Source organism: Vulpes vulpes, chromosome 7, assembly GCF_048418805.1.
Source record: "Vulpes vulpes isolate BD-2025 chromosome 7, VulVul3, whole genome shotgun sequence".
Classification (NCBI taxonomy): Eukaryota; Metazoa; Chordata; class Mammalia; order Carnivora; family Canidae; genus Vulpes; species Vulpes vulpes.
This window is the reverse complement of record NC_132786.1, coordinates 41,361,929-41,386,143: the sequence shown is the minus strand read 5'-3', so window position 1 is coordinate 41,386,143 and position 24,215 is coordinate 41,361,929. Positions and strand designations below refer to the sequence as shown.

The 24,215-nt window shown below is 34.3% G+C and overlaps 1 protein-coding gene across 7 annotated transcripts in view; it reads left to right on the top strand.

Moving 5' to 3' along the window:
* The first annotated feature begins 14,093 nt into the window (after window positions 1–14,093).
* The window catches only part of DLC1 (DLC1 Rho GTPase activating protein), a 488,697-nt gene continuing 478,575 nt past the window's right edge, over window positions 14,094–24,215 (top strand). For 3 of the 7 annotated variants that reach the window (XM_072763593.1, XM_072763590.1, XM_072763605.1), the window contains exon 1: window positions 14,121–14,228. The gene's annotated coding sequence lies outside the window, so the exon portion shown is untranslated. Of the gene's footprint in view, window positions 14,229–24,215 lie in introns of all 7 variants that reach the window. The other 4 variants (XM_072763592.1, XM_072763595.1, XM_072763589.1 and 1 more) reach the window with 3 other exon arrangements.

Genomic DNA, 24,215 nt, shown 5'->3' with positions numbered 1-24,215 from the left:
TCGGGCTCCTTGAATGGAGCCTGCTTCTCCCTCCTCCTGTGTCTGTGCCTCTCTCTCTCTCTCTCCGTGTCTATCATGAATAAATAAATAAATAAATCTTAAAAAAAATGAATTATGAAAGCACTGCAATTTGAGTCAGATATATGATTTTTAGTCTTGAATCTGTCATTACCTAGTTAGATAGTATTGATCAAGTTATTTCCTTCCTCTGACCCTCCATGACCACTCAACATACAGACAGGAAAATATATAAGTATCAGACTAGATCTTTTATTGTTCATTTCACAATCTCTATCCATTTGAGAAGAAAGTCATTAAATCATTCTGACATACAAAAGGCACAAATGACAATAACATAACCAACTATGTACTTAATACCCATGTTAGAAACACAGTTGAGGTCTCCTGTGAACATCCTCCCAAAACATTCCCCAGCCTCCGCCATAGAGTTATCCCTATCATGGATTTACTTTTCATCATTCTCAAGCATTTCTTGGTCCTTTACCATATATGTATGTATCCTAAACCATCACTTCCTATGAATCATAGCTTACTGGTAAATCCCTTAACAATTCACTGTTTCCCTCTTAAAATAATATTTGTGAGACCCATCCAAGAGTATATATTAAGTCATAAATAAGTCATATTGACTCATTTTTCACTGATGTTTGTATTACTTTTGGTGGACATACCACGATTTATCTACCCCTTCCCCTATTGATAACATTTCATTTTTCTGATTTGCTAAAACTCACAATACTACAATGATCACTGTGGTATAAGTCCCCTGAATGTGTTGTACATGTGTCTAGGGATGAAATTTCTGGGATATATATATATATATATATATATATATATATATACCTATATATATATGTGTGTGTGTGTGTGTGTGTATATATATATATATATATATATATATATATATATATATATATATATATATATAAAATCTACCAGATTATGACCAGCTGCTCTCCAGCCTGGTTAAAACTATTTATATTTCCTCATCAGTAAGAAAAAATCCTGTTGCTCCATATCCCCACTATAACATTTGTTATTGTTGGACTATTTAGATTTTTCCCAGTCTGAGGGCTGAGGAATGGCATCTCTTTGTGACTAATTTGCATCTCACTGATTTCTCATGAGGCTGAGCATTTTTTCATGTGTTTATTGGCCATTCGTGTTTCCTCTTCTGTGAATCACCTTTTTTATATCTTTCTCTGTTTTTCTACTTCATTGTTTTCTTTTCATGTTTGATTTGTAGTTTCAAAAGCCTATTTTGAATACTAATCTTCAGTAATTTTTTGCATTCCAAGTATCTTCCCCCAGACGGCCCCGTTTTTTTTCATTTTTTGTTGTGTCTGTTGCTACCCAGACATTTTTAGTTTTAACAAATTTACTAATCATTTTCTTTAGCATTTTTACTTTGTCGTTTAAGAAATCCTTCTCTTCACCCCATGTTTTCGTAAATGGTCTACTTTCCTTTATTCTAAAAGCTTTCAAAATTTTCTTTTCTTTTTTCATTCTTTCTTTGTTTCTTTTTTTTTTTTTTTTTTTTTTTTGGAGGAGGTGGGTATTTACGATGTGAATCTTGTCATTTATAAAATTTCTATATATGTCAGACCCAATTCATGGGATTCTTATTTCTCTCCTATTGGTCTATTTGTCTCTTTTGTCTAATATGGTCTTATTCAATAAAACTTCATAAGTCTTGCTATCATAGGACAAGTACACCCACTAGGTTTTTCTTTTTTAAAAGTATCTTATCTCTTTTGAGCTCTTTGATCTTTTTAAATGTGTTTTTAAAGTCATCCTGTCAAATGCCAATCAAACCCCTATCAAGATTTCTATTAGAATCACATTACCGTGTGGCACCTGGGTGGCTCAGTCGATTAAGCCTTTGGCTCAGGTCATGGTCTCAGGGTCCTGGGATAGAGCTTGCTTCTCCCTCTCCCTCTGCGTGCCTCTCCCCCTGCTTGTGCTCTCTCTTTCTCTGTCGAATAAATGAATAAAATTAAAAAAAAAAAAAGAATTGCACTACCTTTACAGAGAGAATTGGTAAAGAATTAACATTGTTATGAACTTGGTTGTTTTTCACCATGAACATGGAATATCTCCATTAATTTTGAATTCTTTATATATGTTTATTTTCTTCCATAAATTTTAGTAAAATATTATACTCTTGTCCAGGTTGTTTCTCTGATCGTATGACTGATTTTTCTCTAGGTACTTTATTTTTTTGTTGCTATTATGAATCATATACTGTGAGGTTTATGTTTTCAATTTTTTTTCCTTGAATGTAGTAGATTGTTTTTGTAGATTGAATATCTAGCAAATTTAATACATACATAAATATATATCACTAATTTATATTTCATTTTAAAAATTCCAATATTATCAGTGCATTCTCTTTTTCTTTTCCTTTGGAAAAAATCTTCCATATTTGACTACTTTTTGAGTCTCTTTAAAGAGCCAACTTTGGCTTTGTTAATCCTCTGTTGTAACCTCTATTTCATTAATCTCACACTCATTTGTTATTATTATCTTTTTTTCTACCATTTCAGGTCTATTTTGTTTCTTCTATAATTTCTTGACTTGGATTTTTATATCACCAATTTTTAGATAACCTTCATTTCTAATATTTGCATTCATGGAAATATATTTTTCTACATTTACTACATTTAATATGTGTTAAAAACAAAATTCAGCTGAGTAAATTTGAAGATCTAATTCACCTTATTAAGTGATTTATGTATTTGGAAGCATCCCATCTGGCAAGTAGAGGGGACCTCTGAGAAGTTGTAAAAAATAGAAATTTTGGTTAGGAAGGAGGATGGGCAAGGGGTTATCAGTAAATGGAAAGGAGAGGGTTATTTTAGGCAAGGTTACTTTCCATTATTAATGGGAGTGGTACGGGGGCTTTCATGCAGAGTGCCCCATCTTCCTTTGGGGATGTAGAGGGTCCAAGTAAAAGATTACCTCATTGGTACTTACCAGACAAATCCAGAATCATTGGCTTAAAATTCCACTCTAGGAGAGGTTGAAACTACAATTAAGCCTTGATTTGCTGTCCTAGGGGCAAGGGACTCAACCTTTGGGACTGTGGTTTTCTTTTTAACATAATGCAATAATTTACTATTATTTAATCAGAAGCATATTATGTAAATAGGCATATTTACATAATGATATTTTGTTTGTGAATAGTTTAAGAGAATATGCTTTTCTTTTTTTCCAGTTATGTCTGTTTCATAAGCTTGTTAATTGTGCTGTTCAAATTTTCCCTATGAATTTTTAACTGCAGTGTCTATCATTATTGAGAGGTGGATGTTACTTCACTAAAGAAGAATTTTCCAATATTTTCTTACAGTTCTAACAATTCTGCCTATAAATATTGTGATTGATAACTACAATCTAGATTGTAGTTATTATATTTCTTAGTGAGGTTGAACCTTTTATGATTATGTAATAACCCTTTTAATTAATTAATTAGTTAATTAATTAATATTTATTCATGAGAGAGGCAGAGCCATAGGCAGAGGGAGAAGCAGGCTCCTTGTGGAGGGGCAGATGCAGGACTTGATCTCAGAACCCTGGGATCACGACCTGAGCCAAAGGCATATGCTCAACCACTGACACACCCAGGTGCCCCATAATATCCCTTTTAATACCCATTCTACTTTTTTGCCCTAAAGTCTATTTCCTTACACAAATCAGTCAGTCCAGTTTTCCTTTGTTAGTATTCACCTGACTTATCATTGTGCCCTTAATATCAACCTTTCTCATCCTTTAGTTTTACCTGGATATTATGTATTCAATCTAACAATCTCTCTCTCATAACTGACAGGTGTAGTCCATTCATATTTACAGAGAGTATTGATATTTTTGGATTTATTTCTACTGTCATTACATCCAGCTTAGTTTTTTCACTATTGTCTTTTATATTTCCTAATATATATTTTGTTAATTTTTTTAGTGTTATTTTCTTTATTCTTTATTTTGGTCTCTTGGCCCACTGATTCTTTAGCCTTAGAAGCTTCACCCACTTCATCTGTGGCTTGTATGGATTTATCTTACTTTTTTAAAAAATACATGTAATGTGAACTCAGCTATGCACTTGGCTTTTTAAATTTTTATTTTATAAACAATATTTGTTTTTTGGTTTTTGTTTTTGTTTTTGTTTTTGTTTTTTTTTTTTTACTGTTTTGTTTGTTTTTCATTGGGAGGGCTTTTCCTCCATACCAATCCATTCTGTTAGAAGAAAATATTCACCTTGTATTCCATTTCCTGTTAATGTCTCCTTCAAACTGACCAGTTAAATAATGAGGAGGATAACTTCCACAACCAGATAATGGAAATTTTCAATGATTATTAAAGACAGAAGGGGAGAGTAAACTTTTCCTGTCTTCTGACCATCTATACTGATAGCAGTAATCAAAGCTTGTATGGAGAAGTAGCTCTCTAAAACATTCTGCTCAACTCCTGTCAAAAATGTTGGTCACAATACCTTCTAATAGACCCCGCTCCTCCAAAAGAAATGAAAAAATGTCCTAGGGGTGTCTGGGTGGCTCAATTGATTAAACATCCAAATCTTAGGCGTCTGGGTGTCTTGGTCGGTTAAGCATCTGCCTTCAGCTCAGCTTATGATCTCAGAGCCCTGGGATCAAGCCCTGCATGAGGCTCTCTATTCAGTGGGGAACCTGTTTCTCCTTCTCTGCTAGCTTTCTCTCACTCTTTCAAATCAATCAATCAATCAGTCAATCTTTAAAAAGATCCAACTCTTGATCTCAGCTCCGGTTGAGATCAAGGTTGTGAGTTTAAGTCTTGCATTGGGCCCATTCTGGGTGTGAAGCCTACTTAGAAATTAATTAATTAATTAATTAGTAGCTTAGATGACTTCTAAAAATTGCTTATCTCTCAATTATGTTAAGTTGAAAAAAAGAGACAATTATTTTATGTACTTTCCCTGAAAAATCATTTTTAGAAACTGTTCTTGGATTCTAGGGCATAGAGAAATGATATTTTCTCCACTTTGCAGCCACCTACCATATGTCAGCATCCCTACTGTCTTTCCAACAGTTTGAAATCTATGCTTGGAGGGCTGATGGTGGTGGCAGAGACAGCTGACTGCCAAAGTTTCATGTTCCCTTGCATAGTATAGAATAAGCTCTTGGAAGTGGCTGAGCAGTGGGGAGCTATATTCTCTCAAGTTCTCTCTCCTTTGTAGGTAGGTCAGAGAATTGAATCTGTTTCTTGTCAATAGAATATGAGTGAAAGTGATAGATATCCATTTCTAGGCTGAGGTAGTTAGGTATCAAATGTGGGAGATTCTGCACTCTTTCTGCCTTCTAGAATGTTGATGGTGCCAGGGTTATCTTGAAATTATAAAATGATAAGATCACAGGAGGGAACTCTGAATCATTGCTTGGAGGAGAGCCATCTAACTCACCCTTGACTGTGATAGATACAAGAAACAAACATTTTTTTATATTAATCCACTGAGATTTGAGAGATGTTTATGATAGCAGTTGCCTAATCTAGCTTGTACCGTGACATTTTTTTTTCAGCAGGAACCTAATACCGTAAGCCTCCAAAATTAATTACCATTGCTAGATGTTTTGGGGTAAATATCCCCACACAGTAGGTGCAATAGTAGAATGTGTTCTTAGTGAAATATTTAATATTTTTTAGCTTTCGGAGTTGTTTTTTTATGAGATCCCTTCAAGTGTAATACACACACACACACACACACACACACATATGTTTGGAGCTGTGTTTGGAGTTAGAAGTATTTTTTAGTGTATTTGGATATTGAAGAAAGTAAATTTGTTATTTGCATTAAATTTGCTCTGAGTTAATAATAGAGTAAATTAAATTATTGTTCAACGTGGTGGTAAGTAGAGCCAATTTCATTATTTTAAGTGGTACTTAAGTCTTTAATCATTTCTAAGTCTTTCTAAGTCATTTCTAAGTCTTTAATCATTTATTATCTGAGACAGCAGATAAAAATATGCTAGTTTTTCTTTTTTTTCCTGTCAATGCTTAGAAAAGTAAGGGAGAACTGTGTGTAAGAAATTAGCTTTAGGAATCCCTGGGTGGCGCAGCGGTTTGGCGCCTGCCTTTGGCCCAGGGCGCGATCCTGGAGACCCGGGATCGAATCCCATATCAGGCTCCCGGTGCATGGAGCTTGCTTCTCCCTCCGCCTGTGTCTCTGCCTCTCTCTCTCTCTGTGACTATCATAAATAAGTAAAAATTAAAAAAAAAAGAAATTAGCTTTAAAATAGTCTAATAACTGTAATTTTACTTTTTAACAGTTGGATAAAAATTAACTTCACATTTAAATAAATGCATGAAAATTTTCTCAGTTATGTAATAATATTCTAATTATTTTATAGTTAGAATTTTATGTGACTAAGAAAACTATTTAAAAAATGACTTAGTCTATTAAGCTGCTGGTGCAAACCTCCCTCTGGGCTCACTCAATATTCTAAAAAGGAATGTGTGAAGATTTTTTCCAGCCCTATGCTAGGTGAGGGTGTAACTTATACCACATACTACTCAAAATAAAACTGTTTACCTCTCTACCAAGGTCATTTTTAGAAACTATATTTTCCTATCAGATTTGAGGCCTATTTTACAATATCAGGATATAATATCCATAGTGCTTACTTCCATTGTTTATTGTAAGTGGAGCCACAAGGATGGATCATATGCCTGTTGCTTAGAAATCCTGCTTTTGTTTTATTTTTATTTTTTTAAAGATGTATTCATTTATTTTAGAGAAAGAGAACAAGAGAGAGCACAAGTGAGAAGGGCAGAGGGAAAGAGAGAGAATCCCCAGCAGGCCCCACTCTAAGCCTGAGACCCACGCAGGGCTCAATCTCACCAACCTGGAATCACCACCTAAGCTGAAACCAAAAGTCAGTCACTTAACTGCACCACCCAGGCACCCCACAAGCCTGCTTTTAATAGCAAGCAAGTATAGAATTCACTTACCGTATTAATACACCAGATCCTTAACACACACAGGATGCTAAACCCCTATAAGTGATGATTTGTCTGCCTTAATGAGAGTATTATAATGGAAAGCTAGGCATTTTACAGATGGAACATGTACACCCTTAGAAACATATAAGATCATAAGGTTTTGTTATGATGAAATGAGTATATTAGAGCATAAATTAAGTAGTTACTATCATTTATTAAGCAGCTTGATGTGTCAGGAGTTGTGATATATGATTTATAAGCATAATCTCATTTGGTGTTCACAGAACCCTGCAAGTTGAATTCCTATTTTATGTACACAAATGGAGTTTCTAAAAGGATAAACAAATTTCCAAAGGTAACAAGGTTAGTTAACAGCAGAATTAAAATTTGAACATTGATATCAAAGCTGTTGCATTTTCCACAAAAGCACACTGCATGCTTTTCCAAGTATTCGATACATTCCTATTATGAACTGCATATTTTATATTTTATTTACAGAGTTTAGGTATTTTTTGCACTGGTGTACTGATCCTATCCCAAATTGATGGAAAAGGGAAATACTATAATCATTACTGTTGTTCCAGAAGCTGTTAACTATAGTGTTCTGGGGGATTATATATTAAACTATTACAAAACAAAATTATAAATCTGCCTCCCAGTAGAAAGAATCCTAAGCAGGAAGTCCCATCTGATGTGACACCTCTGACATCGGCCATTGCCAACCAGTATCAATCCTCTTCTCTTTCTCTGCTCACAATTCCACTGGTGGAGATTCTTTAATTTTAGAGATCTAAGTGGTCACTACTTGAGCCCCTAGGGATGAATCATTAGTACTCTAAGCCAATTCTAGTAACTTCTTTCTTTTTGAGAAGTGGTTAGACTCAGTCAAGTCTTCTAGAAGGGCTTAGCTTTCCTAAAGTCCATGTGATTTCTTCAGATGCTGAGGTCTTGGGATGGGCATGAGAATGGACAGCATCTAAGGATGGCCTCACGGAAAGTGGAAAGAACAGCTTCAGGCAGATTGATAAAACTGTGTAATCTTTCTCTGCTCCAGTGTTCAGATAAGTAGGTCAAAAGTGGCAATACTAATTATCTTAAATTCACAGATACCATAAACACACACACACACAGCTGTTCAGAAGATAAAATTAGAAAATAATCCACTTGCATATTTAGACATCAAAATGCACATTTTATAGGCTTAATTTTCATTGTTGTTTTAATATTTCAAACAAAAAAAATCAGCAACATAAAGTGAGATTTTTCCCGGACCCACATTAAAATATGAGGACCAAAAGCAACATTTTCAATTCATTCTTCTGGCTTGGGGCTTTCTCAGTATGTCTCTCTAGGACCTCAATAAATAAAATGTATGCTGTTCTCATATATAACAGCTCCTTTCTGCCAGCTGAAATTCAACACAGTACAAATGTCACTTGTCCCCTTCCCACCCTACCCACCCTGGTCCCCTCTACCCAGTGAAGCCAGACTAGCATTAGAAATGAGGAGGGTAACTGGATAATAAGGAACAAAGTAGAGAGGAGATTTCTAAGACAGAGGGTATAGAAATTGGGCTAAAGGAACTCTTTACCATACTTTTAACATCCAGATAACTCTTTAAATCCAATTTTAAATAATATCATTAATCCTGTGGCTTAGTCCAGAAGGGGCACAAAAGATCACTAGGATAATAGGCTCTATTCTAGCCTTTAGACACAAAGGGCTTCTAACAAACCCAACACCATGTGGAAAGCATTCTGATATTCTTTTTTCTTAAAGAGAAACTAAAGGCACAATCACATACTTATAATCCTCAAAGCACTTTAAAGTAAAGGTACTGTGAAATATAAATTGTCATTTTTAATTTCTCAGTATTCAGAGAAAATGGTTTGATTTCAGATCTCCAAAAAAATAAATAAAGTTCACTTGCCAAATATAAAATGAGCCTTCCCCCAGGTAGAGAAATGACTGCAGTTTTATTTCTGGGACACAGTCTCAATTATGCAGTACGTGGTCTTTTCTATCATACTGCAGACTACATCTGAAGTTAGAATGACAGCTGCTAACCATGCAAAAAAGATTTTCCATTTTCAAGGAGAAGGCATATTTTGTGAATTTAATTTTCCCTAACAGAAAACATAATCCACCTACAAAATGGAATATGATGATTAAATTAACATCTAACTATACCTTGGCCACTAATGGATACAATGTTCCTTAACCAGTGTCAAATTCAGAAAATGCTCCTGCCAGATTAAACCTCTCTAAAGGAGAATAAGAAAATATATGTATCTAATCCATTTATATCAGGAGAAATGACCTGGGGCAGTAATGTTATTTTCTATTAAGGTAATCTGGAAAGTGGATGGGAACCAGTTGGACAGTAATTTAATAGAAGCACAACACAGAACTCAGAAATGAACAAATTTATTCCTTTACTGAAGAATAGTTAAATGGTACCTTAAGCTTGCATTTGATCTGAAAAAAATATTTTCAAAGCCTGGAACATAGTAATTTCATGAACACTATTTCAAAGGTTACTGAGAAAGTATTCCAAAACAAATATAAAGGACATAGTTCCTCTTTAGCGATGATAAAAGTCATTAGGTTAAAAAAAAGAGTCATTAGAAAGCCATCACTTAAACTTATATATTTACAGTTAAAAAAAATTTTTAAGTAAGTTTAAGAAACTTTTACTAGGAATCAAATATCTGTGTGGTCGGGAGAGGAACACATTTGATCTGAGCTACTCAAGAGCTCTGAATGCCCTCATGCAGCTCAGCACCTACACTGTGACTCTGTCTCTCTGTAATCCATGAAATCAGAGTAAGCAACCTCCAGGACCCTGCTCCAAGGATTGTGGCCAACATTCATTCCAATTAGTTATTGCCTCAAACCTGCTGCTAAATATTCTGAATATATCTCCTTTATCTAAATATATGATTAGTAGATGATAGATAGATGATAGGTAGATAGATAGATAGATAGATAGACACATGATATAGAGAGATAGAGATATAGAGACATAGAGACATAGACACATGGACAAATATGCTAAAATCCTTGTTGTGATACAAAACAAAAATATTTGGAAACAGTTTGTTTTAAAAACAACCAGGATTCTGGTATTGTTTACTCTCTGGTTGGCTTACCAAATTTATAGCTACTTCCATATACTAACATGTATGTATATAAATATTTATATATAAACATTTGGGCCATTCTGCAACTATCCCAATCCTAAGCTTTCTACATCCCTGACTTCTAACACAATAGCTTTCATATCACCTCCTATATCTTGATATATGACCTATCAGAACTTTTAAAACTTTTACAAATTGATAGAGGTCTTTTACAAATTGGGAGGTACGTGTGGGTCGCATCACTTTCCCTCACATTGTCTGGAAATAACCCTTAGAATTAACTGAAGGTGGAATGAGAAAGCGAAGTCTCACTTTAAACAGAGACAAAGACATTTTTATTTGAGTGCTTTTCACAAAAATGACACCTCATATTTTAGATTTAGCTTTTAATAGAAATGTAGAATACATTTCAGAATACATTCTGAAATGAATACAGAGATAATTTGATTGTGAGACAGATATAATTGAGACCTGTAGTAAATTAGTGCTTCAGAAAAACTTTTGCATTAAAAAAATTAAATAAAAAAGGCCTGTTAAGAGCTTCTCAGAATCTCCTGAGAGACTGTTTGTAGAAAGAAACCAATACTTTTGCAGGGAATATTTTCTTATAATAAAGGCAATTAAGCCAACTGAATAGGAGATCAAGAAAAAAGTATCCATAAGTTCAACGCAGTCCTGCCTGGTAACAGAAGATGAATGAATGGTGAATGTTATGAGTTCTTCAGGTTCTAAGATTTTAGGATATATTTGATGGTTGGTTTACAAGTCACATAAGCCATTATTAGAATACACTAAACCCCCACCACCTTATCCACAGGGCATACATTCCAAGACTCCCAGTGGATGCTTGAAAGTACAGATACTACTGAACCATATATATACTCTGTTTTTTCCTATACATACATACCTATGATAAAGTTTAATGTATGAATAGACACAGCAGGAGATTAGCAACAATAACTAGTAATGAAATAGAGCAATTATAACAGCATACTATTATAAAAGTTATATGAATGTGATCTGTCTTTCCAAATACCCTGTTGTACTGTACTCACCCTTCTCCTGATAAAGTGAGATGGTAAAATGCCTACATGATGAGATGAAGTGAGGTGAACGAACAAGCCCTGGGATGTACTGTTAGGCTACTACTGACCTTCCGACAATTCAGCAGAAGGAGGATCATCTGCTTCTGGACTGAGGTTGACTGTGGGTAATAGAAACCTCAGAAACCAGAAAGTGAAACCATGGATAAGGAGGCACTACAGACATACCTTGTCTTATCATGCTTTGCTTCATTACACTTACAGATCATTGTTTAAGGTTTGTGGCAACCCTTTGTGGAGCAAGACTATTGACACCATTTTCCCATCAGGATTTGCTTAACTTTGTGTCTCTGTGTCATATACTTCAGTAATTCTCACAATGTTGCAATTTTTTCATTATTATATTTGTTATGTGATCTGTGGTCAGTGATTACAACTCGCTGAAAGCTGAGATGATGGTGAGCAGTTTTTAGCAATATAGTATTTTTAAATTAAGATATGTACTTTTTTAAAGCGTAACACTATGGCACAGTTAATGGACTAACATGTAATGTTAGTGGACTAACATGTAATGTAAATATAATTTTTTATAATGTAAATATAATTTTTATGTGCACTGGGGAATCAAAAAATCATGTTATTATGATATTGATTTTATTGCAGTGGTCTGGAATCAAATCCTCAATATCTCTGAGATATACCTGTACTGTAGATTGATATTTCGTTTATTCCATCAGATTTTATTGATTAGAACACTATATGAAATGGAGAAGGAAGTAAAGCTTAAACATACATTCACTTAAGAAATATTTTTTCCAAGGTCCCTGGAGGGCACAGTCATTTAAATGTCAGTCAGTTTTGACTCAGGTCCTGATCACGGGATTGTGAGATGGAGACCTATGATAGGCTGTGTGCTCAGTGTGGGGTCTGCTTGAGATTCTCTGTTCCTCTTCCTCTGCTTACTCTCTCTCTCTCTGAAATAAATCAATAAATCTTTATTTTTTAAAAAAGGAAATACTTTTTCAATGCCGACTCATTGCAAAGCCCTGTTTAGGATATTAAGATACATCAGCAAATAAAACAAAATCCTCTTTCTCATGAGTTTATATTCTATTGGATGAGATAACTAGTAAACAAACACATAAATAAATGCTATAAAGAATAAATAAAGCAAAGTAAGAAGGGTATGATGAAGGGTGTGTTTGCGATTTCCATGGGTGGTCAAAGAAGATACCACAGTATAGCAGATTTTTTTTAAATAATAAATTTATTTTTATTGGTGTTCAATTTGCCAACATACAGAATAACACCCAGTGCTCATCCCATCAAGTGCCCCCCTCAGTGCCCGTCACCCATTCACCCCCACCCCCCACCACCTCCCCTTCCACCACCCCTAGTTTGTTTCCCAGGGTTAGGAGTCTTTATGTTCTGTCTCCCTTTCTGATATTTCCTGCCCATTTCTTCTCCCTTCCCTTCTATTCCCTTTCACTATTATTTATATTCCCCAAATGAATGAGAACATATAATGTTTGTCCTTCTCCAATTGACTTATTTCACTCAGCATAATACCCTTCAGTTACATCCATGTTGAAGCAAATGGTGGGTATTTGTCATTTCTAATGGCTGAGTAATATTCCAGTTTATACATAGACCATATCTTCTTTATCCATTCATCTTTCGATGGACACCGAGGCTCCTTCCACAGTTTGGCTATTGTGGACATTGCTGCTAGAAAGGAAACGCCGGGACACCTGCACCCTGATGTTTATATAGCTGACTTTTGAACTGAGAACTCAATGCAAAAAAAATCCATGTGGGGGAGGGTTATTCCAGGACAGTAGTCAGGTCGAGTTCCTGAGGCAGGTGTGCAATTGACACCTTCCAGGAATGACCGGAAGGCCAATGTACCCACAGAGTGCCAGGAGCAAGTAGGGAAGTGGAAGAGAAGAAAAAAAGTTAAGTGAGGTAGAGAACTGGGCTGAGAGACCAGGCTGCTCTAAGCCATCTACGAGATTTGTACTTTATTTTAAATGAGGTTGGAAGGTATTAGAGAGTTTTTTAAGATCATTTATTAGTAAGATGCCATTTGGAGGGCCAGGAGATGAATATGATCTGACTCCTCTTTTAAAGGATTGGCCAGTCTGCTCTATGGAGCATAAACTGCAGGTCAGCAGTGTAGAAAAAGGGAAGCCAGTTAAGAAAGTTAGCCAATGGTCAGCTATGCTAGGCAGTCCTGGTCCAAGTGTTGAGAAATTGGATTAAAGCTATATACTTAAAAGAAATTGACAGAACTAGGTGAAGAATGTGTGTCAAAACAAGTTAGAACTACAAAACTGGAAAATGCAACTCCCGGATAAATCAAACAAAAGTATCTGACTTGTAATATAGACGTAAGATGTATAAATTTATATACACTTTTGGTGAAAATATTATGCATCAATAACCATAGTATATAGAAATGTCTCACAGGTGACACTGTCCTGAGTTGAATAAGGTAGTTCCAAAAATAGTGAGCTACTCCCGTAATTAAAAGTTTCAAGGCAGAGACCATGTGCACCCCTCCACAGTGGTGTTCTAGAGGGCTCCGGTATCATCACGTGAGAGATTATATTTCTTGGATTTAAGCCTTTTTTATGATTTTCATTCTACCGGGGGTGGGGGGGATTAGGAGAAATGAACATACAATGGAAAAACTTCAAAGATGAAAGATAAGTTTTGTTTTCCTGTAATCTTTCTTTCAAAATATCCTTAATAACCATAAGCTTCAGTGAAATATATGTTGGTTCCTTCACTGATGCATGAATACACCCACAGCAGATTGTACATACAAAACCTCCATCAACAAATAGAGAATGGTTTCATTGTCTGCAATAGCATTCCCTGATTGGAAGCAGTCCCTTGGGTATTCATTACTGAAGATAAATCCCACCCCCTTGAAACTGCGGCTGCCCTTAGCCCTTGAAACTGCGGCCACCACTCATGATTATCAGACAAGACATAGCTGGTGAATCCATTTGTTCTATTCAGCTTTAGACCAACACAGGTGATTAACCAGGTAAAACTCTTATTCTTATTCTTGTATTCAGTATCATATATAGCAATATGCATTATTATGGGAGAGGTTTGCATATTAACACATTTCTGAAAATGTAGTCCTGATACTTTACTCATGAGAGTAAAGGGGAGAAAAATGCCTATACTTAAGAATACATTTTTTAAAAAATTGAGATGCATAGCGTCACTCTCTTGTATTATTTGAAGTTGCATTCATCTAAAAATGTAATTCTTTCTTGTGGAAGTATAAATTTTGAACAATAATTGATAGTTGCAATGCTCGGATGTAACAATCAGAAAATATGATTTTTGCTACATAGTTCAAAGTGAAATATTTTTTCAGTTTAACGCAGACGATGTGGGATTTGCATTTTCATTTTTGTTTGCATCTCATCATTTTATTGAATAATTTCAGTACACAATATCATAAAGTTAGCATTGCATTTTGAAGTAATCTTTATGAATGCTTATAGTCATTTCAATTAGAAAAATTAATTTTATAGTGTTCTTTTTATCAGAACTTTTTCATAGAATTTGATCAAAATCTATTAAATAAATCATGTGTGTCTCCTGACAATTAACTAATGTGCCAAATAGATCCAAGCATTCCCAGAGAAATATGTTAGCAAGGCTATATTTTCTAAAGGCATAGCTTTTTCAAAATGCAGAGCTGCTTGATCAACAATGTTATAAATGAAATGATTGGTTGCCTTGAGGTTGAGAGCTAATTGAATGAACAGAGTGTTTCTCCTTACAGCAACCTATAACACTAATGGATAAGCTAATTCTTTCTTCCCTAAAGTAATTGCACAGTCATCCTTAATTTAAAATCACTTGCATTTACTCAGTTGTTTCCAAACAGGGCAAAGGTCCTGAACAGTTGTACTGGAGAGATTTAAATTGTCAATATGATGTAGAGTGTAGGACCTTTCAGTGTAAGTAATTAAAATTTACTGTGCATCTTTTTTTAATGTTATGTTGAACACACTATCTACTATGATTAGCAAGAAAGCTAATATTTCTACAAATTGACCTTATAAAACCTTAATTATGATCTTATTAGTTCTCTGGTTGATTCAATTGCTTTTCTGTTTCCGCATCATGTAGGAAATTCTGAATAAAATATTGAAGAAAAATTTCAGAGATTCTTATCAGTCAAACTCTGCCTAGATTAGTGAATTGTATTCATTATTTTTAAAAATATTGCTAAGATCCCTAAACCAGTGAATGATGTTAGAAACATTATATAGATATGTGTGGCAGTAAAAGTCAGTACCTTAATGTCTACATGAGAAAACCAAGCCCATATTTCCGTTACTGTCTTCATGCACAAGAGTAAATGATTACAAGCTAAGTATTACTCCACGTTTTTAGTATTTCATATTCTAGACAATGTACAGAGCAAGATTATTTTTTGAATTTTATTAAACAAAACTTCATTTTTCAAACCATTTATTAATGTTCTTAAATTTAGCTATCTTAAAATTTAGCATGTTTGCTTTAATAGCTATGCTATCTAAAGTATTGCCACCTGAAACTCCTAAGAAATCTTAATTTCTAGAGTCTTAAAATAAGTTTTCAACATACCTAGCAAAAAGACCTATGCCTTAAAATCCAATTATATTATTATGTATGGTGACAGATGGTAACTACACTTAGCATGGTGAGTGTAACAATGTATACAGAATTGTCAAATCACTATGTTGTAACACCTGAAACTAAAATAATATTGTATGTCATCTATACATCAATTAAAAAATTCAATTATATTATCAGTACAAGTAGAAATGGCTTGATGACAGAAAATTAATTTGCTGCAGATGCTTTTATCTAAACAGATTTTTAAAATACAGGAGAATACAAAGGCCTTACATTGAAACCTTCACAGAATTGGAAAGTATAAAAAGCCAAAATTCTTAGAAATAGTAGGAATTTGAAATAAAAGTGGTTTTATATTTGTTTCTTTGTTCAGTAGCCTGGAAAAGGCTTGATTTTGCCACAACTTAAAAAAAAATCAATGAAGAATTTTGAGCAGACACAAAAACAGGCAGAGTAGCATAATAAACTTCTAGGTAGCCTGGACTAAGTGTTAGTAATTAACATATAGGTGCATCCTTGTCTCATACATCACCCTTCAGTCCGTCCTAGTTCCTCTGTTATTTTGAAGTAAATTCTAGGCATCATATAATTTCATCTGTAGATATTTCAGCATGCATTGCTAACAAACATTTTTCTTTAAAATGCAATTGACCCTTGAAGAAAATGGGTTTGAACTACATGGGTCCACTTATATGTGGATTTTTAAAAATAAAAACAGTACAGTAATGTATTTTCCTTATGATTTTCTTTTTTAAAAAGATTTTATTTATTTATTCATGAGAGACACAGAGAGAGAGGCAGAGGCACAGGCAGAGGGAGAAGAAGGCTTCATGCAGGGAGCCAGATGTGGGACTCAATCCCAGGGTCTCCAGGATCAGGCCCTGGGCTGGAGGTGATGCTAAATCATTGAGCCACCTGGGTTGCTCAGATTATGATTTTCTTAACATTTTCTCTTCTTTACCTTCCATATAGGAATACGTTATATAATACATATTATGAAATATATGTTAAGCTACTGTTTATGTTATTGTTAAGGTTTCTGATCAATAGTCAGCTATTAGTTTTGAGGGAATCAAAAGTTATATTTAGATTGATTTTCAACTATGGGACAGGTTGGCATCCCTAAATCCCAAGTTGTTCAAGGATCAACTATACTACAACAGCATGATCACATTTAAAAAAAAAATAAGCATCCTTAGTTATCACTACGTATATATTAAATGTATAACTATCCTGTAGCCTCCTAAATCTCATTTTTCAAACATTTGTTTAAATCAGGATCTAAATAAAGCTCACACATGGCAATTCGTTGATTCTTTTTTAATCTATAAATTTTCCTATCTCTTTTTTTCCCCTTGCACTTTGTTGAAATATCTCTAGATTTTTGTCTTGTAGAATATCCATCTGGACTTTCTAAGTATCGTATTGTGGCATGACTTAGCATGTTTCTTTACCTTCCACGTTGTATGCTGTCATTTGCGTCTAGAGAATTGCTCAGATTCAGTTTCCATTTTTGGCCAGGAACTTCAGGGTTAGCTTTGTGTTCCTCCATCAGGAGACACTGAGCATGTGGTTGTTTTCCTTTTGGTGATACCAGCAGGCATGAGTGTTCGATGTTGTATATTTCGTTTTGAAATGTAAAAGCATACAGTGAATTCTGAAAAATGAAAATTGAAGATATTTAATGAAAAACAACACAAAATGAAGTATGAATATCACTTCTGGGTTACTTGGCTGGCAAAATCTGGTGATTTTGCCCAGAACTGCAGTTTCTAGAGCTTGAAATTTGTATACAGTAAAAATTAAATGTTTCATATTTCTTAGAAATTGCACACTCAATTCCTTCCTTCTATTCCCTTTTCTCTGTTTTGTTTGTTTGTTTGTTTGTTTCTTTGTCCTACGACTCCAGCTCTTCAGGGGACACTCAAACAAGTTACTCAAGTTGTCATTTCATGCATCATCTTTATTGTTGCCATCTCATATACTGATAATTCTAACAATTACTTCCCTATAAATATTAACTTGGTTATATAATAGTTATGTTTCTAGGAATCAAAAAGAGGGCATGTAGCCTGAAAAGTAATATTTGCTCTACTTTTACTGACCTAAGAAATATGGCTCACATGTTAAAATGACACCTTTAAAAAAATTTTTTTGACAACTTTTAAAAAAAGATTTATTTATTTATTAGAGAGAGAGTCAGGAGTGGGAGGAGGGGCAGAGGGAGAGAGAGAGGAAAGCAGACTCCCCACTGAGTTGGGATCCCCATGAGCATGGGACTCCTTTTTAGGACCCTGAGATCATGACCTGAGCTGAAACCAAGAGTCAGATGCTCAACTGGCTGAGCCACCCAAGCGCTCCAAAGCACCAGCTGTTTTGTTTTTTTCTTTAAGTTATATTTATGGGATCAAATGGCAGAATAATTTTTGATAATTTTCTCAGATAGGAACTTATGCATTAAAGTATAAGAAAGCATCTGCTTATTGGAAAATGGGAATCAGAGCTCAGGAGCTAGTCAGAAACCTTATTCCTGGAAATAAAACATGGGAAGCCAGTCCTAAAGCAAAGCTAACTTATTGGTGGAAGGCTAGGCTTGAAGCTGTCCGCGAGAATAACATTAAATGGGGCACAAGGGCATCTGTCAGGTGGGATTTGTATGAGTTTATCTTAAGAGATTAGATGATAGGGCATCTGGGTTGCTCAGTAGGTTAATTGTGCCTTCAGTTCAAGTCATGATTATGGAGTCCTGGGAGTCTGGGATCAAGCCCCTCATTGGGCTCCCTGCTCAGGAGAGTCTGCTTCTCCCCTGCCCCTCCCCCTTCTCATGTTCTGTCTCTCTAATAAATAAATAATCTTAAAAAAGAGAGAGATAGATGAGATGAAAGTGGAGTTCCATTTTTAAAAGTGTGTAAGACCCCAAATAAATAAATATGTATTTATCAGGAAGTACTGAACAAGCAAAGAATGAAATACAAGTTAAATCAGAAAAAATATCCATGATGGTTTTACAAAATGGATTTTACATATAGAAAGAATATATTCCATTTAGAGTAGTTAAATGAGTTTACATTGCAAATAGGCAAATGCATACAAATAATGGCCCTGATCAGTGATGCTTATAAATGCCTATATGTATATAATATGAAAATAAAATAAGGAAAAAAAACTTCATTTTGGGTGCTGTTTATGCCAATTCCATTATTTTATGCAAAAAAAATGTATTTACTTTGAATGAAAAAGAATTCTTCAATTACCTAAGATTTTGAAAGGCAGAAAAATAAAAGGAAATATTTATTGGGAATAAAGATAATCATACTTTACATATGAGTATATAGTTTTATATTGTCACTTTTCCTTTGTTTTAACTCTATCTGTACTTTCTGATTTGAGTCGAGATGATTTGCTTGAAAGTTGCCTAGTAATTGACAAAATATGCAAAATTTCTTAATGTTGAGTCATTTTTACACTTCCTTGGATATCCCATTATAGCTAATTTTCTAAGATTTAGATAACGTGAGTGACTGTAGAGGTATACCTCATTTTATTGTGCTTCACTTCATTGTGCTTTGCAGGGAACACATTTTTTTGCAAATTGAATGTTTATGGCAACCCTGTGTTAGGCAAGTCTATGGTGACATTTTTCTAACAGCATTCACTCACCTTGTGTCCATCATATTTTGGTAATTCTGCAATATATCAAACTTTTTAATTATTATTTTATTTACTATGGTGATCTATGATTAGTAGATAAGACTATTGTAATTGTTTGGGGTACTATGAAAGGAAGAGTCTCACATCTCTCACTTGAAATCCAAAGCTAGAAATGATTAAGCTTAGTTTCGAAGACTTGTCAAAAGCTGAGATAGGCTGAAAGCTAAGCCCCTTGTGCCAAACAGTTAGCCAAGCTGTGAATGCAAAGGAAAAACTCTTGAAGGAAATTAAAACTGTCATTCCAGTCAACACAGGAATGATAAGAAAGTGAAAATGCCTTCATGCTGATAGGAAAAAAGTTTGAGTAGTCTGGATAGAAGATCAAACTAACCACGTTTCCTTAAGTCAAAGCCTAATCCAGAGCAAGGCCATAATTCTCTTCAATTCTATGAGGGCTGAGAGAGATGGGGAAGCTGTAGAAGGAAGTCTGAAGCTAGCTGGGGTTGATTCATGATGTTTAAGAACAGAAGCCATCTCCATAACATAAAAATGCGGGGCGAAGCAGCAAATGTTGTTGTAGAAGCTGTAGCAAGTTATCCAGAAGACATAGCTCAGATAAATTGTGAAGGTGACTACACTAAACAGATTTTTAGTGTAGACAAAAGAGCTGTATTTTGGAAGATGATGCCACCTAGGACTTTCATAGCTAGAGAGGAGAAGTCACCGCCTGGCTTCAAAGATTTAAAGGGCAGGCTGACTCTCTTGTTAGGGGTGACTTTAAGTTGAAGCCAGTGCTCATTTACTATTCTGAATATTCTAGAGCCCTTAAGAATTTTGCTAAATCTACTCTGCCTGTGCTCTGTAACTGGAAAAACAATGCCTGGAGGATAGCACGTCTGCTTATGGCATGGTTTATGGGATATTTTAAGCCCACTGTTGAGATCTATAGATTAGAAAAGATTACTTTCAAGATACCCACTGCTTATTGACAATGCATGTGGTCATCCAAGAACTCTGATAGAGATGTGTAATGAGATTAATGGTGTCTTCATGCCTGTGAACATAAAATATATTCTGCAGCCCATGAATCAATGAGGAATTTTGACTTTCAAGGCTTATTATTTAATAAATATAGTTTCGAAGACCACTGCCATAAAGAGTGATTCCTCTGATGGATTTAAGCAAAGTAAATAAAAAATCTGGAAAGGACTCACCATTTGTGATGCCATTAAGGGTATTCATGACTCAAAGGAAGAGGTCAAAATATTAACATCTACAGGAGTTTGGATGAAGTTGATTCCAACCCTCATGGATGATTTTGAGGAGTTCAAGACTTCAGTGGAGGAAGTTAACTGCAGATGTGTTGGAAATAATAAGGGAATGAGGATTAGAAGTGGAGTCTAAAGATGGGACTGAGAATTGCTGCAAGCTCATGATCAAACTTGAGTAGATGAGGGTTGCTTCCTTCCTTCCTTCTGTTTTTATTTTTCTTTCCTTTTTAAGTAGGCTCCATGCCCAGTGCAGAGCCCAACATGGGGCTTAAATTCATGACCATGAGATCAAGACCTGAGCTGAAATCAAGAGTCAGATGCTTAATTGACTGAGCTATTCAGATGCCCCAAAAGTGTTTTTTTGGTTTTTGTTCTTTCTTTCTTTCTTTTTCTTTCTTTCTTTCTTTCTTTCTTTCTTTCTTTCTTTCTTTCTTTCTTTCTTTTCTTTGATGGAATCTACTCCTAGAGAAGAGGCTGTGGAGATTATTGAAATGACAACAAAAAATTGAGAATATTCCATAAACTTAGCTGATAAAGCAGAGGCAGGGTTTGAGAGAATTGACTCCAATTTTGAAAGAAGCCCTACTATGGGTAACATCTATTAAACAGCAACCAATTTTGCAGAGAAATAGTTTGGGAAAGGAAGAGTCAATCAATGAGCGAACTTCATTGTTGTCTTATTTTAAGAAATTACTGCAACCACCACCCCAACCTTCAGCAACCACCACCCTGATCAGTCAGCAGCCATTAGCATCAAGGTCAGGTCCTTCACCAAAAAAAAAAAGATGATGACTTACTGAAACTTACATAATGGGTAGGATTTTTTTAGCAATAAAGTACTATTAATTAAAATATGTACATTTTTTAGGTATAATGTAGACCATATTTAATATACTACAGTATAGTGTAAACATAACTTTTATATGCATTAAGAAACGAAAAAAATCATTTGACTTGCCTTATGGCAATATTTGCTTTATTGCTGTGGTCTGGAACTGAACCTGTAATATCTCTGAGGTATGCTGATATACTTCTTTAGTGGAAATGTTGAGCCTCACTGAGACATTTTAATTACTTTAGGTTTTAATTTCCCACAAGAATTCCCTAATTTATTTCCTCTTACTTAAGTTTTCAATCAGTGAATCCTATCCAATCTATGCCTTAAGAGAGTTTGTAAATTAATTGAAAGGTTATCAGAGGAACAGACATGTCTCCTCATAGTACACTTACTTAAATATAAGTCCATAAAGAAATAATTGAGAATTACATGATTTGGAGCCCCTTGCAGTCTGAGTTTTTGGCACAACTCCTAAAAGAAGAGAAGCATTGTTTTTTATTGCCTTCTAATGACAAGGCTTAAGGGTTCTTGAGATATGGCCATCTGGATGAGTGCCTTCAACTAATAAAACTGGGTAGTGCCTCCAATTCAGGCTAGGCTCATTTGCGAATGGTGCACATGATAAGGACGCTAAACCTGATCAGATGTCCAGTAGGTCCGTAACTTACACAAGCTGATATGTACATAGTAAGTTTGAGCTTTGTTTTGCTTTCTCAACTGTGTATTTTAGTTATTATTTAAGGAAATTATAACAATTTTTCTTTCTTCAGAATTGTACTAGCTATTCAAGGACCTTTATATTTCCCAGTTGAGAATCAGGTTGTCAAGATCTATCAAACAAAGATATTTTTTTTATTGGGACTAAACGTATGTATAATTTGGCTAGAATTGACATTGCAATATTAAGTCTTCCAATCTATATACTTAGTACATGAATCCATTTACTTAGATCTTTATTAATGTCTCTCAATAATGTTTTATAATTTTCTGGGTAAATTATTTCTGCAAATTCTGTAGTTTATTACTAGATATTTATGTCCTTGATTTATCCTTAGTTCTTACCTTCTTCATCAGAATTTGGCAATAAATTTATAAAAGAAGATGTTCTCCATCTTTTTGTCATCTAGAATAATTTGACTAATACAACAATGTTAGTAAAAAACCACCTGAACCCAGCTTGTATTTAGTGATAAGCAATTAACAAAATTTTCCTCATCAATCTTGATTTGTTTTATTGTATCCAACTCACTTTTAGTAGTTTATTATTTTTCTAGGACATTATTCTTTTTATATGAATGTATAAAATTATTGATAAGAGATTGGCATAATGATTTTTATAATTCTTTAATTTCTCCTGCTCTGGTGAATGTATCTGCTTTATTACTTCTAATGTAATATTTTTCTTTTCTTTCTTTTTGTTTTGCTTACACATGACAGGTGAATTTTTATTATTGGTATTTTTTATATAAACAGATCTTTTCAGGCCTTTTGCTTGTTTGTTTTCTAATTCACAATTTTTAAAAAGTATCATCTGTGTTAATTTAGTTTGCCTACTTATTTTAGCCTCATTTCTTGTACTTAAGCTAAATGTTTAGTTTAACTTATTTTCAATTATATCTTAGTTACAGAAAGCTATAATTTTCTTAGAGTGTAACTAAACATGAATTATTTTTTACATTTATATTCTATACAGAATTTTATGTTTTCTTATCCAGAATAATTAAAATGCTAGTTTTGCAACCATTCCCAATGGCAAAAAAAAAAAAAGTTTAATTATTTCTTAAAATTTCAGCTTATTCATGGTGTGAGGCAAAGTTGATATAAACATATATATGCAAAGAAGTTGACTTGGGGTTGATAGGTCATAGTGTAAGATTACTGCCTAAACTGATTCATTGCATACTGGTTATTAAAGCAGAGTAACAAAAATAATAATGCAATGATAATAAAGTTTACTTTGAGTCATTTGAAGAAAAATACAAATGTGTATTTTGTTTGCAAATGTAAATTTATTAATATCAGCATATGAATTGAAGAATAATAACTCACTTTATGTTTTATTTAGCCATGAAATTCTTTCTTCACAGAAAATAGGTATTGAATATATAATAATAAAAATAACCAAAGCAGAACTACTGTTGAGTGGGCTCATCAGAGGTGGGGAGGGATGGGCTTGTCCAGATCTCCTCTCTGCCTACCCAGGAGAAGGCAGCTCTTGATAGGTTTCTTAGCAGCATGCAGAAAACACTCATCTATTTGAAAAATGACATGAGGGGAAAAACAGTAAAATTTTAGTTGGATTTCATTTTCTTTGTTATACTTCTCTGGAGTATCATACTTATTCTCATTTGACGTTGTAATAATTCTAATTCTACATAAAAATCTGAAATAACACTCCCAAAAACTCAAGAAAGTAACCTTCTCTATAAAATAAGAAAGTGGAAGCCTAGTAAGAGATTTATTTAGATAGAGGCCAGACCATTGCTGATGGCAGAGTAAAATTAGTAGTCAGACTCTTGATAGTTCTTTACTTTTTCTATATAAACATTTCTAACTCCTGATAATTTATTTAAGTCTGCATTCCATGCAAAGGTAGCTAAATTTAGTTGCCTTGTGGCTTTCTTATTCC